At 44.3% G+C, this 17617-nt stretch overlaps 1 long non-coding RNA gene across 4 annotated transcripts in view; it reads left to right on the top strand.

Moving 5' to 3' along the window:
- The window catches only part of LOC102549242 (uncharacterized), a 1084685-nt gene that overhangs the window by 12717 nt on the left and 1054351 nt on the right, over positions 1-17617 (top strand). For 3 of the 4 annotated variants that reach the window (XR_015625103.1, XR_015625104.1, XR_015625105.1), the window contains exon 3: positions 4997-5073. This is a non-coding gene — a long non-coding RNA (uncharacterized LOC102549242). Of the gene's footprint in view, positions 1-4996; positions 5085-17617 lie in introns of those variants that run through there. The other variant, XR_015625101.1, reaches the window with a different exon arrangement.

The raw sequence follows: 17617 nt of genomic DNA, 5'->3' as shown, positions 1-17617 counted from the left end.
ACATAGACTAACAGACTAGATACATGAATAGGACCCTGCATTTTGTCAATATGCAGAAGATTACTTTCTTGCTTTTTCTGGGGTATAGTTTTCCTTCTTGTGTTGGAGTTTTCTATCTATTATCTTTTGTAGGGCTGGATTTGTGGAAAGATAGTGGGTAAATTTGGTTTTCACATGGAATATCTTGGTTTCTCCATCTATGGTAATTGACAGTTTTGCTGGATATAGCAGCCTGGGCTGGCATTTGTGTTCTCTTAGGGTCTGTATGACATCTGCCCAGGGTCTTCTGGCTTTCATAGTCTCTGGTGAGAAGTCTGGTGTAATTCTGATAGGTCTGCCTTTATATGTTACTTGACCTTTTTCACTTACTGCTTTTAAATTTCTTTGTTTTGTGCATTTGGCGTTTTGACTATTATGTGATGGGAGGAATTTCTTTTCTGGCCCAATCTATTTGGAGTTCTATAGGCTTCTTGTATGTTTATGGGCATCTCTTCCTTTAGGTTAGGGAAGTTTTCTTCTATAATTTTGTTGAAGATATTCACTGGCCTGTTAAATTGGGAATCTTAGTTCTCTTCTATATCTACTATCCTTAGGTTTGATCTTCTCATTGTGTCCTGGATTTCCTGGATGTTTTAGGTTAGGATCTTTTTGCATTTTGCATTTTCTTTGACTGTTGTGTTAATTTTTCTGCACCTGAGATTCTCTCTTCTATCTCTTGTATTCTGTTGGTGATGCTTGCATCTATGACTCCTGATATCTTTCCTAGGTTTTGTATCTCCAGGGTTGTCTCCCTTTGTGATTTCTTTTTTTTTTTCTTTTCTTTTTTTCGGAGCTGGGGACCTAACCCAGAGCCTTGTGCTTGCTAGGCAAGCGCTGTACCATTGAGCTAAATCCCCAACCCCCCTTTGTGATTTCTTTATTGTTTCTATTTCCATGTTTAGATCCTGGATGATTTTGTTCAATTTCTTCACCCATTTGGTTGTGCTTTCCTGTAATTCTTTATAGGATTTTTGTGTTCCCTTTTTAAAGGCTTCTACCTGTTTTCCTCTGTTGTCCTGTATTTCTTTAAGAGAGTTACTTTTTGTCCTTCTTAAGGTCTTCTAACATCATCGTGAGTTGTGATTTCAAGTCAGAATCTTGCTTTTCCCGTGTGTTGGGGGTATCCAGGACTTGCTATGGTAGGAGAACTGGGTTCTGATGATGCTAAGTGGCCTTGGTTTCTGTTGCTTGGGTTCATACACTTACCTCTCACCACCTGGTTATCTGTAATGTTAGCTGATCTTGCTGTCTCTAACAGTGACTTGATCCTCCTGTAAGCCTGTGTGTCAGCACTCCTGGGAGACCAGCTGTCTCCAAGGCGGGATCTGGGATGGGTACAGTGAGCTGTGGCACAGGGTCAGCTCTGGGCGCAGACAGCTTGTTTTAGCTTCTTAAGTGTTGGGATTGTCAGCACCAGTGGCCAGAGATACAGCTCCATGCTGTTCCTTGCCACAAAACATTCTTTTTACAGACCTCCACTCAGGTGAAAATGAGATTCTTGTCTCAAAAAACAAAAAGAAAAATAAAAAATTCACACAAACAGAAAACCCTGGATGAAAGAAAGAAAGGAAGGAAGGAAAAAAGAAAGAAAGAAAGAAAAGAAAAGAAAAGAAAAGAAAAGAAAAGAAAAGAAAAGAGAGGTGTTTTGTTTAGGACCCAAGTTTGGATGGAGCTTCTCAAGGGAGAGTTGAACTCATGTGTTTTAGCAGTAGCCATACTTATGACTTTGGTGGTTTTCAATGTCCATGTCAAAGGGTTGATAGGCAACTTTATTACTCTTCTTTTTCAAGAAATTACGTTATGAGTAGTGTTTTGGATAGGGTTATGTTCTTGCTCACAAGTGTGACTTTCACAAGTGGGTTAAGACATGTCTTTTACTGAAAATGATGTTTCTGGTGAGGTTCCTAGAAAACTGAAGGTTTATAGCTGGGAGAGGAAAAAGGCCTTAAGCGTGCTTCATTGCTAGTTCTTGGTTTTGATTAGAAACATCTCTATATAAAAGATACTGCTGCAGAAAATGTTAATTGTGTTGAATATTTTCCTCCTCTATCTGTTGGGAAAAAACATTCATTTATTTTTATTTTATGAGGATGAAAATTTTGCCTGCATTTATGTAAGTGTGCCTGGTATCCTGAGAGGCCAAAAGTGGGTGTTAGATCTCCAGGAGCCAGAGTTAGAGACTGGTATTAGGTGTCACATGGGTACTGGGACCCAAACCTGGGTCCTCTGTAAGAGTAGTAGTTCCTCTAGCCACTGAAGCATCTCTCCAGCCCCAATATTTCTTTTTTTTTTTAAAGAGCAATTTTATTAAGTTGTTCTTCAGACAGTTTGCTCCATGTCCACAATGCATGTTGGTTGCTAATCCTCACCGGCTCTTTTCTCTCCCCTACTCGTGTAACCTAGTAGCCCCTCTTCCTTGCAAGTCCCACCGCAACACTGCCTTTTCGTTGTGTCCTGTGGCCCACTGAGATTAGCCGTTTGTTTCACCATGGGTTTTGAAGTATACATTAGAGCTGTGTGAGTTCACAGTGAGTACACACCTGACAACAATGACTGCCACTTCCCCAGAATCTACCAATATATGAAAACGTTCAGCAGGATGAAGTACATCCCCGTGGGCCTCTCCCCACTTTGTACTTCACAGATAACAGGCCCAGTCTAGTCTAGCCCCAGGGCTGTTTCACAATTACATGTGTAACATATCCAGAAGACAGTACTCACTGCCCTACCTCCATCTTCCAGATATTACATTGTTTCCATGTTCTATTTGATGTTACTTAGCTGAGAGTTTCTATTGCTGTGATGAAACACTGGAACCAAAAGCAACCTGGAGAAGAAAGGGTTTATTTTAGCTTCCAAATTTCAGGTTACACTCCATCACTGAGGGGAGTCACTGCTTTCTAATTTGCTCATTTTTCTTTGTTATACACCCCAAGACCACCTGCCACTGAGAGGTGGTTTATCCACTAAAGACTAGGCGCTCTCTCTCTCTCTCTCTCTCTCTCTCTCTCTCTCTCTCTCTCTCTGTCTCTCTCTCTCTCTCTGTCTCTCTCTGTCTCTGTCTCTCTCTCTGTCTCTCTCTCTGTCTCTCTCTGTCTCTCTCTCTCTCTCTCTAATGTGTGTGTGTCTGTCTGTGTTTGTTTGTTTTATGTGGGTGCCTAGTGTATGTCCACATACCATGGACATGAAGTGCCGGTGGAGGTCATCAGATCCCCTGGAACGGGTGTTGCAGGTGATTGTGTGAGCCACCTTGTGGGTACTGTGAACTTCACCTGGGTCCTCTGCGAGAGCAGCAAGTGCTCTTAACTCATGAGTTATTTCTCTAGTCCTTCCACCTTAGTTTTTGAGACAGGGTGCTCACTGAACTTGGATCTCATTGATTGTCTAGACTGGAGGCCAGGGATCCGTCTCTTTCCACCTCCCCGGTACTGGGGTTCCAAACGTTATACCCAGATTTTTTTTTTATGAGTGCTGGAAAGTCTGGTGGATCTCCATGCAGGTGTGGCAGGCACTTTGCTTTAGGAGCCATCTGTCAGGTTCTGTTTTTAAATCTGTAAAAATCCCCCTTGACTATTCATTTGTCTATTAACAATGATGAGGATGGATCTCATGTGCAAAGCAAGTGCTCTAACCACTGAGAAATACCTCATGCACTTCTGCTTTTAATATTTAATTGGCACGGCAATAATCATACATGCTTATGCGTTACGGTATGGTAATTTGATGCATGTATATATTATATACTGTGTCATGATCAACTCAGGGCAATTAGTGCTTATGTGTGTGAGTGTGTGTGTGTGAGTGTGTGTGTGTGTGAGTGTGTGTGCACATGGGTGCATATGTGTGTGTGTGTGTGTGCACATGGGTGCATGTGTGGATATGAAGGCCAAATATTGATGTCAGTTTCTTCCTTATTCACTCTCTACCTTACTTTTAAAATTATGTTTACATTTATTTATTTTGTGAATCTGCCCATGTGCTGTGATATGTCCACACAGAAGTCAGAGGACAACTTGTAGGATTTAATTCTTTCCTTTCACTGTGTGGGTCCTGGGGATCAAACTCAGATTGTCAGCCTGAGTGGCACCTGTGAATACACATGCATATGTAAATTGTGGTCAGGAAACGATGTCAGGTGTCTTGATTGCTGTCTATCATTTTCAAATTAAAAAAATTGCATGAGGCATTGCTCAGAGATGATTCAGAGAGTAAAGTCACCTGCTGCTATAGTCTGATGAACTGAATTCATTTCTTGGCACCCACACAATGGAAGGATAATAACACCTAAGTTATCCTCTGACCTCCATACAAGTGACTTGGTTTGTGCAATTCCTCAAGGCACCAAAGCAGGAATAGGAAAAAAAATATCAGGAGAAAACCACACATATACACAGACACAGACACACTCACATATAGACAGACATAAAGACAGAGACATACACATAGACATACACATAGACATACATAGACACACACATAGACACAGACACACGCACACACACAGATGCAGACACACACTGAGGCAGACACACACACACACACACACACACATAGACACACACCCAGACACAGACCCACACACACAGACACACATACACACACGAAGACACACACACATACACACAGACACTCACACACACACAAAGACACACAAACATACACATAGACACACACAGACACACACAGACACACACAGACACACACACACACACACACACACACACACACACACACACACACAGTCCTGCAGTCCTGTAGCCCCATTTCCAGCATTCAGAACTTGGGACTTGTGATAATCATCTGGACTTTAAATGACTTAGATCTCACCACCTCTGGCACCGTTCCCTGAATCGCACATAGCACATCTCCCCCTTTCCCCCTCAGTAGTAAATAAAATATTCTTTTAAATGTTACCTTTATTTTTATTTGTTTTGCATGTTCATCACACACACCACAGCAAGTCTGTCCGAGAACAACTGGAGTGAGCAGGTTCTCTCTTTTCCCCACATGGATCCCAGCTATCAACTCAGGTTGGTAAGTCTTACACTGTGGGAAGGGGAGCTTCAGACTAACACTAAGCAAGTCTAAAATACCAGAAAACGCATGCTTCAGCTCTGACCAGCATTTGAGAAAGACAGAGGAGAGAAAAATAAGAAAAAGGGGAAGCCATCTTATCATCTCCTTTATTGAAAGAGGAAAAAAATGGGGTAGGGGTGTTTTAGTTGCTGTTCCATTGCTGTGAAGAGATACCATGACCATGGCAACTCTTATAAAAGTAAGTATTTAATTTAAGTTCCAGAGGTTTAGTTTATTGTTATCATGGCATGCAGGCAGACATGGTGCTAGGGAAGCACAGGTTCTACATGTGGATCAGCAGGCATCAGGAAGAAGGAGACACTGGGGCTGGCTTGGGCTTTTGAGACCCCAAAGCCTACCTACCCCAACTGACATACTTCCCTCAGCAAGACCATACCTAATCTCTCTCAAATAGTGCCGTTCTCTAAAGACCAAGCATTCAAAAAAAAAAAAAAAAAAAGAGCCTACGGGAGTATTCCTGTTCAAACCACCACACTTAGCAACCTTCAAAAGCCACCAAAATCCAAAATTGTATATATAGTGACTGCTAAGACACAAGGGCAATCTCCTTTCAGAAGCCCTGTCTGTTGGAGGCATGGACCTGATTCCCCATTGTAGTATCCTGGACACCTGTTGAAGTATCCATTTTTTTTTTTCTGTCCTGTGGCAAAGCACCAAATGGGGGCACATGGTTGAAAATAGAAATAGAGCCAGTTTATTAGGAAAGGAAAAGCATTCCTGAGAATGGGAGAGGCCTTGTGAGCCAAGAGAGCAACAGGCTCCAAAGTGCCAGGCCATAGGTGCATGGTGACCTTTATAGATGCACACAGGCCTCTGTTCCACAGTCTGTTACATTGAGCCCAGATGAGGAAGAACATCCAGATCTGCCAAGTGACTTTTTTTTCAAGACAGGGTTTCTCTGTGTAACCCTGGATGTCCTGGAACTTGCTCTGCAGACCAGGCTTGTGTCAAATCTATAGAGAATCCACCTGCCTCTGTCTCTCAAGTGCTGAGGTTAAAGTCACGAGCCAGCACTACCCACTGACTGACTACCCAGCTGCCAACTGACTTCTTAAGTTAAAAAAAAATTCTCTTTTTATATTTGTTTACTTTTTCTCTATGTGGGTACATAGATCACGGTGTATGTATGGAGGAAAACTTGGAGTTGGTTTTCTCCTTCCATTATATAAGACCAAAATCAATTCAAATCGTCAATATGGGCAGCAAATGCCTTTACCCATTGAATTATCTCTGAAGCCTTTGTGGGCTCTCTCTCGCCTCTAAAGAGCCATTTATTGACCACCTCTGTGTGAGGCCTAGCACGTTCAGGACCTAGTAAGTTCCTTTTGGGATGTGTAGAGCTCTGTCTGGTTCCCACTGACCTGAAGGCAAAGAACATTATCTGTTCTGCTGAAAGCCTTCAGTGAAGATTTCTCCTTTGCTGCATTCTGTCTGATTCATGTTTCCATCAGTGTGGTTTAAAATTACCTTGGTGCCCACAGTGGTGCCCACCTTCAATCCTAGCACCTGGGAGACAGAAGCAGATTAATATCTGTAAATTCAAGGTCAGCCTCTACAGAGGGAATTCTAGGCCAGCCAAGGCTACAGTGAGACCTCAAAAACAAAACAAATCCCAACACTCCTGATTCATGATTTCCTTCGTTTTACACTATAAGGATTTCATTAAACTGTTATAACATTAAAATATGGAATTCAGGGTAGTCTGGATATGCGGTCCCCATATCCAGGTTATGAATGTGAATAGGCACAATATGACTCCAGAATAAGCTGTCCTTTGTTCTCCTTGAGATTATCTGTGCAGTATGCTGGACGGTGGTAGCACCATCTACCTGTACGAGAACAGGGGTTGCAGTTTAGGCTTCAGTCCTTGGAGAGGTGACTCTTGGGAAATGAGGATGGTGCTTATACAGAGCCTGAGAGGGGGAGGTGGGAGCACTCTTGGTAGAGAAACAAAGAAGTGCAAAGCCCCCAGGGCAGGAATTTATTTGGCTGTTCAATGGCAATGGGACTGGAGAGATGGCTCAGTGGTTAGAAGCACCACTTTTGCAGAGGGCCCATTTTGGCTCCAGGGGTTCTGATGGCTCTGGCTTATGAGGACACACGGATACACACACACACACACACACACACACACACACACACACACACACACACACACACACACACAGAAACACAGAGAGGGGTGGATGTCAAAGGACAATTTTAAGAGTAGTTCTCTCCTTCCACAGGTGGGTTTAGGATGGAGCTCAGTTTGTCTTTCTTGTTGGCAAGTGTCTTTGCCTGTTGGGTCCCATGTCACAGGTCAGGAATCAAGTTCTTAACCCCTTAAGCTGTTATGTGAATAACTCCTGTGCAGAACTACCTTATAAAGACTGTAATATTCATATAAGGTAAGTTAGATAGCTCAGTGAATAAGGGAGCTTACTGTCAAACCTAACGATCTGAGTTTGATCCATGGCATCTAGAAGGTGGAGGGAGAGAGCCAACTTCCCTGTGCTGTCCTCTAACTTCCACACATGCACCGTGGCACGTGTATGTGCACGCACACAGGCACGCACACACACACACACACACACACACTACATAAATAAAGAAGTGTAAAAAATGAAGTGATGGCTCACTGGCGTATACTGAGCGTGCATGAAATATTAGGTTATCATTATGTGTGGTAGACTTGTGTATTTTGGGGTGTGTCTGATGTGTAGCCAAGCCCAGGACTCAAGAAAGAATTTAACACTATTTAACCCCAACCCTCCCTGCTGGGTGTTCGAAAGGCTTGCTGAGGTTGTGACTTTCTGGCTGGAGACAGCTCTTTTGTATAGCAGATGTTACCCAGCCATCAAGCCAGGGTCAATTGGAGATTTGGCGCCTGCCTCTCTCCCACGGCCTGCCTGCGAGGGAGCCCAGTGCCCTCCCTGAGATGTCTGTGAATTCCCAGGGCCTCTGTTCTCATGGTTGCATCTTGGCTTAAGTCCCTGCCTGCTGCCTGCTCCTGGGGGCTGTCTTTGGCGGGGTGGGGGGAACCAGCCCAGTTTGTTCATTCTCCCCCAGACCAGCCTTGTTTATGCATCCAATTGCTTGCAGGTCCATAACTCCTCCAAAACACAGTGCCCTCCCTGACATCCCACCATTCCAAGGGTTCTGACATTGTTTAGCTTCCTCCAGTAAGATCTAGCCTGACAAAGAATTCCAGTGCTGGCAGGAAAAACTTGCACAGTTCTTGCATAACACAGCCAAGAGTGTTATGACTGGCTTAGAGCTAAACAGGCTGTTGAGAGATGGGGAAATCTCACTGAGGACACCCAAGGTCAATGGCTGTGTGAGGACACCGGACAGGCCTTTTCCTTGGCAAGCTGGCATAAGACCAAGTGAGGTTAGGAGTCCAGTCTGCAGGCGGCACAGGGGCTGGTACAGTACTAACATCAGGGCTTGCTCTCAGATTGAGGTAGTGACACAGGGAGACAAAGGGAGCAGTTAATCCCGGGTCAGTATCAAAAAATCATCTGTTAGTGGTTTTTTTTGGTGGTGGTGGTGCTGGTGAGCTGAAGGAGGAGGCACAAGTCCCTAGATGTTATCCTCAGCAGACTGAGATTTCATAGACTTCAGGGACTTTCACTCAGACCAAACTGAGATTTGTGGCTGCAAATCAGATAAGACTTTTGGGACTAGCCAGTTTATAAAGATTTGGGATTTAATTTAAATACATACAGTTACACACAGACAGACAGACAGACAGACAGACAGACAGACAGACACACACACACACACACACACACACACACACACGGGTTGGTGAGCTGGTTTAGTTGATAAAGTGTGCTTGTAGCCAAGCCTGACTTTCGAAGTTCAATTCCTGGGATGCACAAAAAGGTAGCAGGCGAGAACTAACTCTACAAACTGCCCCTGTTCCCTACACCTGCCTCTGTCCCTGTCTCTCTGACCCTCTCGTGCACACTGTAAAAATAACAAGTAAAAGTATACGTATAAAGATTTCATTTATTCCCTTGGGCTGGGAAGTTCAGGGTAGAGGGCAAGAATGCCAGCCATACCCAGTAATAGGAGATACCACTTCCTGTAACTGAGGGATGCTGGGAGGACCTGGCCTCCTGTTAAATAGGTACCTCAGGCACTCATCCCCTGGTCTGAAACCCAACACACAGCACGCATAGAGACTAGAGAACAACTTTCAAGAGTCGGTTGTCTCTTACCTCATGGGTTCCAGGAATTCAACTCAGGAACTTAGCTGATTCACCTTTACCAACCCAAGATTCCTAAATATAGCTGCACCCACGAGGCTTAAGAGGAAGAGAAACACCCAGAAAACAGACAATGTTGAGAGAAGGGGTGCGGCTATTCAAAGAGGAGTCAGGGAGCTTAAGACCCATCTACGGATGGGCATGAGCTCCTCGCTGGGGAATCTTAGCCCATCGTTGCTTTGTTTCAGCTTTGAGACAGATTTCTCACTAGCTACGCCTGGCCCAGAACTCACAGGGATTCACTTGCCTCTGCCTCCTGAGTGTTGGGATCAAAGGTGTGTGCCACCAAACCCCTCCACATTGAGAATCTGATGGCGATATCTTTAAAGGATTGCTATAGCTGGGTGGGCCTTAGGAGTCATCTGATAGGATCATAATTGATAAGGTAAAGTCTGGCTCCCAGGGATGTTTTTACTGCAAGCAAAATTGACAGGAATTTGGCTATTTATTTATTTATTTCTGTTTTTTAAACATTCTTAAGCAGTGTCCGGGGAAAGGAATGGGGCCCTGCCCAAGCTTGTATGTATTTAGGGATTGAGCTTGGCTTATTGTTATTTTAATATGGAATCTCTATGTATGAAAGCAATATCAACTCTGTGTCATCAGCCTTCACACCAAATATTTCACTGGGATTCTTTTTTCTCAAACTGATGTGAGGGGTCCATTTCCTTTGCTTTCTTATATCTCCATAATTTATAATTCTTCATTAAAAAAATCTTATTTTATTTGTATGGTTGTTTTGTCCTTGTGCAGGTCTGGTGCTCTGGGACTGGGTGGGGTTTCAGAGGGTCGTGAGCCTCCATTTGGAAACCGGGAGCTGACCCTGGGTACAGTGGAAGAGCAGGCAGCATTCTTAACTCTGAATTATGTCTCTAGCTCAGTCAGCAACCAGGCATCTTTCTAGCCAGTTCCCCAGGGACCTGGGAACAAGAAGACACATTGTTGCCCTCGCTGCCTGTCTTCTTGCACGTGCACGGTGGCCCCCATAAAAAGCTGAGTTTTTCCTCTCCCCACCCCTTCTTCCCCTTCTCCCCCCACAGGCATCCTCTGTCCCCCACCCTTTTAATTAAGCTCCCACCTGAGACCTGTTGTATGATATGATTTTATTGGACCCCACCACTTAGTTCTATCAGAGTTTACATAAGAATGAAGCATCGCTCAGGATGATATTCTCAAGTTTCTTCCGTTTGCTGCAACATTCATGATGTTTTTGTTTTTACTAGCTGAATAGTATTCCATTGTGTAGATATACCACATTTTCTGTATCCATTCTTTACTTGAGGGACATCTAGGTTTTGTTCAGTTTTTGGTTATTATGATTAAAGCTACTGTGAGCATAGTTGAACAAGTATCTTTGTGAGATGTTGGAGCACTGTTTGGGGATATGCCCAGGAGTGGTTTGTATAGCTGTATTTTGAGGTAGAACTATTCCAAGTTTTCTGAGAAACCACCAAATTGATTTTCCAAAGTGGTTGTACAAGTTTGCACTTTCACCAGCAATGGAGGAGTGTTCCCCTTGCTCCACATCCTTGCTAGCATGTGCTATCTCTTGAGTTTTTTTTTTTTAAAGAGTTATTTATTCATTTATTATATATAAGTACACTGTAGCTGTCTTCAGATACACCAGAAGAGGGCATCGGATCTCTTTACAGATGGTTGTGAGCCACCATGTGGTTGCTGGGAATTGAACTCAGGACCTCTGGAAGAGCAGTCAGGTGCTCTTAACCGCTGAGCCATCTCTCCAGCCCTATCTCTTGAGTTTTTGACCTTAGCCTTTCTGATGGACCCTTGGGGCTCTCAGAGTCTGAACCACCAACCAAAGAACATGCATGGGCTGGACCTAGGCCTGCCCACACATTTGTAGCAGATGTGCAGCTTGACTTTCATGTGGGTCCCAGACAACTGGAACAGGGGCTATTCCAAAAGCTGTTGCCTGTACATGGGATATGTTCTATCCGGGCAGCCTTATCAGGTCATAGTGGTAGAGGAAGCACCTAGCCTTGAAGAGACTTGAAGTACCAGGCTGGGGAGGATACCAAAGGGGGGCCTAACTGGCTTAGAGGAAAAGGGGAGTGGGGAATGAGGGAAGGATTGTAAGGGGGTGACCAGGAGGGGGGCAGTAAGCAGGATGTAAAGTGAATAAGCAATAAAAAAAAATTAAAAAAAGAAAAAAAGAATGAAGCACCCGTGGGCTGGTCAGGATGAGTTGGACAAGCTCAGAATTGGTCTAGTTCTAAGACGAGGGTGTGGGGTGTTTTAGAGATGTCTGTCACACTCAAGTCTGGAAGGAAGGTGGTGTTCTGAGGAATGTGGGTGGTGTGTCTCAGTAATAGGGATTGAATTGTACATAAGCTGCTTCATAGAAAGGCTTGCTTGATTCCTGCATAGTGTGTGATACAATTTGGTATGAGCTTGAATAGAAGCTTGGTATGTGCCAAGGCCATTGAGAGAGTATTGACTGGCCTGCCTCCTGTTTCCCTTTTTCGCATCCTTCCTCCCTCCCTCCCCTCCCTCCCTCCCTCCCTCCCTCCCTCCCTTCCTCCCTCCTTCCCTTCCCCTTTTCCCCTCCTCACTTCCTCCATCCTTCCTTCCCTCACTCCCTCTTTCCTTCCTTCATTCTTCCCCACCCTATCATGCATGCTGGAGGTTTGTTAGATGTATCAAATTGATGTTTTTTGGACGTGTGTCCTTTGGGATAGAACCCAAAGTTTGGCCTACACTAGGCAAATTCTCTGTCTCAGCTTCATGTCTACCGCCATTACAGTGTTTCTCTAATGTTTCAGGGTTACCTCTCACATTGAAATCCACCAAAATCTAATCACCCAGTCCCTCAAATATATTTAAAATATAAAAGATTTTGCAGACAAGAAAATGGTATCATGCACACTCCTCAGTTTCATCAAGGAAATTCATTCTGATTTAAGACTTCTCCCCCAAATAATTCCTGGATAGAACCCAGGGCTTTACAGAAACTAGACAAGTGTTCACTCTAGAGCCATGGCCCCAGATGCTTGCTGTGGACTCTAGAAAGGCACTTGACCACCAAGAGACACCTCTAGACTCTCTGTGGAGAATTCTAGGCAGGTGCTGTACCTGTTGAACCTTGACATGGCCTTGAGTCAAGAACTTCTAATATAGTTAGGTTCTTATGTTTTGCAAGTGAGGGAGGAAAGAGACACAAATGCCCAAAGCCCTGCTCAGGCTCGCAGATAACCAGTGTCAACATTAGCATCAGTCCAACATGGCTATTTAATTAGAATCTGATATACAAATTTTAGAAGAATGTAGTGTTCTTGTGCCCCATTTTTCTCATCTCTAAAATGGGGATAATAAGGAAAAAGAACCCATGACGAAAACTGAAATTTTCTATATATATATTGCGGTGAGAGTAAGAACTAGGATTAAAAGGAGGACTAAAGGTTAAAGTGTCAGAGTCTGGAATACCAAGGAAGAAGGATAGTAGCTGGTATGAGATAAGCAAACTGAACAGATAAGAGGAGGGAGAGGGTTCTGGGTCAGTGATGATAGGCTGGCTTTCCCAGAGCCTCTGAAGCCCTTGAGACACACGGAAGTCTCACATATCAAGACTTCTAATGCAGCTGTTTGTAACAGATTAAGTAGTTTTTAAGGCACTTAAAAGATACTTTTAAGATATCTTAAAAGATAGCTTTTTAAAATTAATTGTTTTGTTTGTTTACATTCCTAGGGGACCCCCTTCCTGGGCCCCCTCCAAGAGTTCTTCATCCCATCCCCCATCTCCTTTGCCTCTGAGACAGTGTTCCCTACTACCCCCAGTCCCCTCAATCCGCCAACCTCCCACCTCCTTTCCCTGGGGCATCACAGGGATTATGCACACCCTCTCCCACTGAGGCCAGACAAGGCAGTCCTCTCCTACCTATGTGCCATGGGCCACAGACCAGTCCATGTATGCTTTTTGGTTGGTGGCTCAGTCTCTGGGAGTCTATACCTGTTGTAGGAGACTACTCCAGACAGAATACCTATAAACAAGGAGCTAAATAGAGACAACCAAGAAGACAGCTGCCTCACCTTTTTGGTTATGACAGGCAATTTCACTGCCATGGTAAAATGACAAGGGGATAAGAATATTAGGGACATGTTCCAGGACAGAGGTAGAAACTCCAGCCACTAACCTACAGCTCACAGAGTCAAGCTAAGTAGCTAGCAAAGCAGAGGGGCCTCCAGCCAGCAGTGCATAACCATCCATGGTTGGTGACAGAGCATGTGGGCCCTGAATTGGCCGAGCTGAGAGAATGAACCAACCTCACATCAGTTATCTAGGCTGCTGTCTACTCTTTGCTATGAAAACAATAGACAAGGACGTTCAATGGCTTTTCTCTCTCCTGGAAACCCCCACTATTCTCAGGGGTGTTTCTTCATTTTTTCCTTAACTTCTCACCTTTCCTCCACTTCTTAGTTTTCTGTAATTCTTCTTCTTTTTAAAATCTTATTTGTTTTGGGTTTTGAAGTCAGGGTCTCTCTCTATAGTTCTGTCTGACCTCTGAGTCCCTATGTAGACCAGGTTGGCCTCAAACTCGTAGAGATCTCCCTGATGCTGACGCCAGTGCTGGAATTAAAGGAATACACCACTATGACAGCTGGTAATTCTCCTTAATAAAGCTGGAGTCTGCCTTGTGTACTCCCAACAGAGTCTGGATCTTAAACTTCACTGATGAGAGACAGCAAACTCAGACACAAGCTCAGATTGATCATTGGTGACTACTGGCTCCTTAGGACTGGGACTCAAGCACAGTTGGGCTTTGAAAGGTCTTGTCAGACCCAGAAGCTGCAGCCACCATGACTGGTCTGTGGGAAATCTGTGTAGAATAAAGAGTAAGCATAGGGGAATATCCTGTAGAATTGATTCTCTAGTACATTGTACTTTTATCCGTCAAGGTCTTTTATTTTTTAGGGAGGGTCTCCCTTTGTATTGCCCATACAGGTCTTGAACTCTTGTACTCAAATGATCCTCGCACCTTAGCTCTGGAGTAGATGGAGCTATGGGTATATGCTACTTACTACACTTTACCTAAAACCAAACAGACTTAATTATTTTATGAGGGTTTTGCTTTAATGTATGTCTGTGCACACGAGAGCAGGACATCAGATTCCTTGGGTTCCCTTGGTTGTTGTCTGCTAAGAACTCAATTGGATTCTTTGGGAGAACAGTCAGCGTAAGTTCCCGCTGTTTAAAAATTGGAGACATAAATTAATCCCTCAACCTATGGCAGCTACAGTGTAGCACAAATGTAAGTCTGAATTAAGGAACTCTTGCCACCTAGTGGCCATTTGGGGAATAACAGTTTTAAAAAAATGATTTAGTCTCTCATCCTAACCTCAGCCTCTCCTCCTTCCCTTCCTCTCAACCACTTACAACCTCCCCACTCTCCCTGGTGCATTGCCCTTCTATTTTCCTTCAGAAAAGAGCGGGCCTCCCAGTTATACCAACTGAATTTGTCATAATAAGATGCAAGGACATATCAACGCTGTAGCAACTCAGTAGGAGAAAATGGTTCCTATAAGCAGGCAAAAGGAGCAAAGATATCTCCATACCGATTGTTTGGAGTCCAATAAAAATCCCAAGCTAAAGAATCACAGAATGTGCGAAGAAGAGCCTGGTGCAGACGCATGCAGGCGCTATGGTTGCCGCTTCAGTCTCCGTGGGTCCCTAATGAGCCCTGCTTAGTTGATTCTGTGGACCGTGTTCTCTGGTGTCTTCTCTGCTCCTGGTTCCTACAATCATTCCTCCTCTTCTGTGGGTTTCTCGGAGCTTCACCTAAAGCTTGGGCGTTGGTCTTTGTATCTGCTCCCACTGGCTGCTCGAGGAAGCCTCTCTATGACAGTACTGCCAAGAATACGCATAGGGGAATACCGTTAGTGATCATTTCATTGACCTTTTTAGTTTTGGGTCAGTAGCGTTTGGTTCTACCCTTGGTCTCTGAGTCATCCAGGTTTTGGATCCTGGCCACCTAGGCAGTGGGCTCCATGCATGGGCTCCTTCGGGTGGTGTGGTCCTTAGGTTAGACCAGGCATTGATTGGGCAAGCTCTGAGCCACCATTACCCCAGCTCATCTTGTAGGCAGGGCAGGCTGTGGGTCATAGATTTTTATGGCTGGGTTGGTGTCCCAGTCCTACCACCGGGAGTACCTAGTTTAGGCTCCAAATCCTCCCTTACCAGGAGTCATCACTAGGTTCAGCCTCATAGGTTTCCACTGTACTAGGTTTCCATATTGTCCCCTAAATATCCACCTATTTCAGTCATCTCTCCTTGTACTCTCCCCTACTTGAGCCCTCCTGTTCCCATCCCTACCTGCCCTTAATCCACCCACAAAATCTATTCTATTTCTCCTTCCTAGGGAGATCCATGTGTCACCACTGGACTTCTCTTTATTTAACTTCTCTGGATCTGCAGGTAGTAGCTTGATTATCCTTTATTTAATAGCTAATATCAATATTATGCCATGTTTGTCTTTCTAGATCTGGGTTGCTCACTCAGGATGATTTTTCTCTAGATCCATCCATTTGCCTGTAAATTTCATGATGTCATTTTTTCCCCCTAACAGCTCAGTAATACTCCATTGTGTAAATGTCTTAGTTAGGGTTTTACTGCTGTAAATAGACACCATGTCCAAGGCAACTCTTAGAAGGACAACATTTAATTGAGGATAGCTTATAGGGTCAGAGGTTTAGTTCATTATCATCAAGGCAGGAACATGGCAACATGCAGGCAGGCATGGTGCAGGAGGAGCTGAGAGTTCTACATCTTTATCTATTGCTAGCAGAATACTGCCTTTCAGTAGCTAGGACGGGGGTATTAAAGCCCACACCTAGAGTAACATGCCTATTCCAACAGGGCTACATTTCCTATAGTGCCACTCCCTGGGCCAAGCATATACAAACTATCACATTCTACTCCCTGACTCCCATCCACTTGTTCAAATGCACAGGTCTATGGAGGTCATACCTATCCATAGCATAGTAAAAGAACACATTTAGTCCAACTTCCAAACCCTCATGGTCTATAGCAGTTACAACAATGTTAAAAGTCCAAAGTTCAAAGTCTCTTCTGAGATTTATCCAATCCCTCAACTTGTAATGTCCAAAGCAAGACAGGAAACCAGCTGGGCAAACTCCAAACTCTGCATCCCCATGTCTGGTGTCAAAGCAGTTTTCAGATCTCCACCTCCTTTTTCATCTTTGTTGACTGCAACAAACTTCTTTCTCCTGAGCTGGTTCTGTGAGGCCAAACCTTGGGACAGGCCTCCATCTTAAAGAAAAAACAAACAAACAAACAAACAAACAAAAAAGCCTGAGAACTTGACCTGCAGCTGAACCCAAGCTGCACCTAGTACCAGGAAGGACTCCTTGGCTTGTCCTTGACCCATACCCCAGATTCAGTCCCTAGCTACTTCCTAGCAACAGTCAATCAAAGGTTAGTCTGACTGTTTCAGATGTGCTTTCAGCCCGTTTGTGACTGTATGTTTGCTTCCGATCACCCACCTGTCGGCTTATAGTCATTCTATTAGATACTTGCCGGAGTGGACACCCCCTCCTTCACTCCCTCCCCCGCCTTGCTCCTATTTTCCTGTAAAAACTGCTGAGGAGGAGTCTGCTCTGCCTTCTTTTCCTGTACTCCTGTGTCAGGGTTGGGTTAGAGGAGAGCCCAAGTCTGAACTTGTAATAAAGAGGCCCTAATGCTATAACATTGGAAACGGCTCCTTATTGTTCTTTTGGGGTTCATGAACGCTTCCTGGGACAACATTTTGGTGCATTGGCCGGGAACTCCAAGGCCTCCAGGACTGGACGCAGAGTTCCTCAATACCAGTAATGTTCATCTTAGTCTGTGAGCCTGTCCATGTGTTTATGTAGCGCTGTGGTAATTTTGTCTGTGTCTGTGCAGTGTCGGTCTTTGTTCATAAATTCTGAGCGGTGCCACATCTATAATTCTGTTCTGAAAAGAGGCCTAAGAAGGTATTTTGTGGTCAGATGCAACTGGGTAGATGTGACAAAGGGTTGTGACCGCTCAGGGGCTGGAAGACGTTCTGGGCCCTGATCAGGAGGTCTCAGTGTCTCACTCTGGGTGGGGTGCTTGAGTTGACCGTCTGGTTACAGATCTGCTTCGGTTCATGTTTGTCATCAACTCTGTTTGAGCTAACTGTTGTGTACTTTCATTTTTCTTATTATGGGGCAACTTTGACTTTGATGGA

This window comes from Rattus norvegicus, chromosome 7 (genome assembly GCF_021556685.1).
Source record: "Rattus norvegicus strain SHRSP/BbbUtx chromosome 7, alternate assembly SHRSP_T2T, whole genome shotgun sequence".
NCBI classification, from domain to species: domain Eukaryota; kingdom Metazoa; phylum Chordata; class Mammalia; order Rodentia; family Muridae; genus Rattus; species Rattus norvegicus.
The sequence above is the reverse complement of the archived record's forward strand: the minus strand, read 5'-3'. Positions and strand labels throughout refer to the sequence as shown.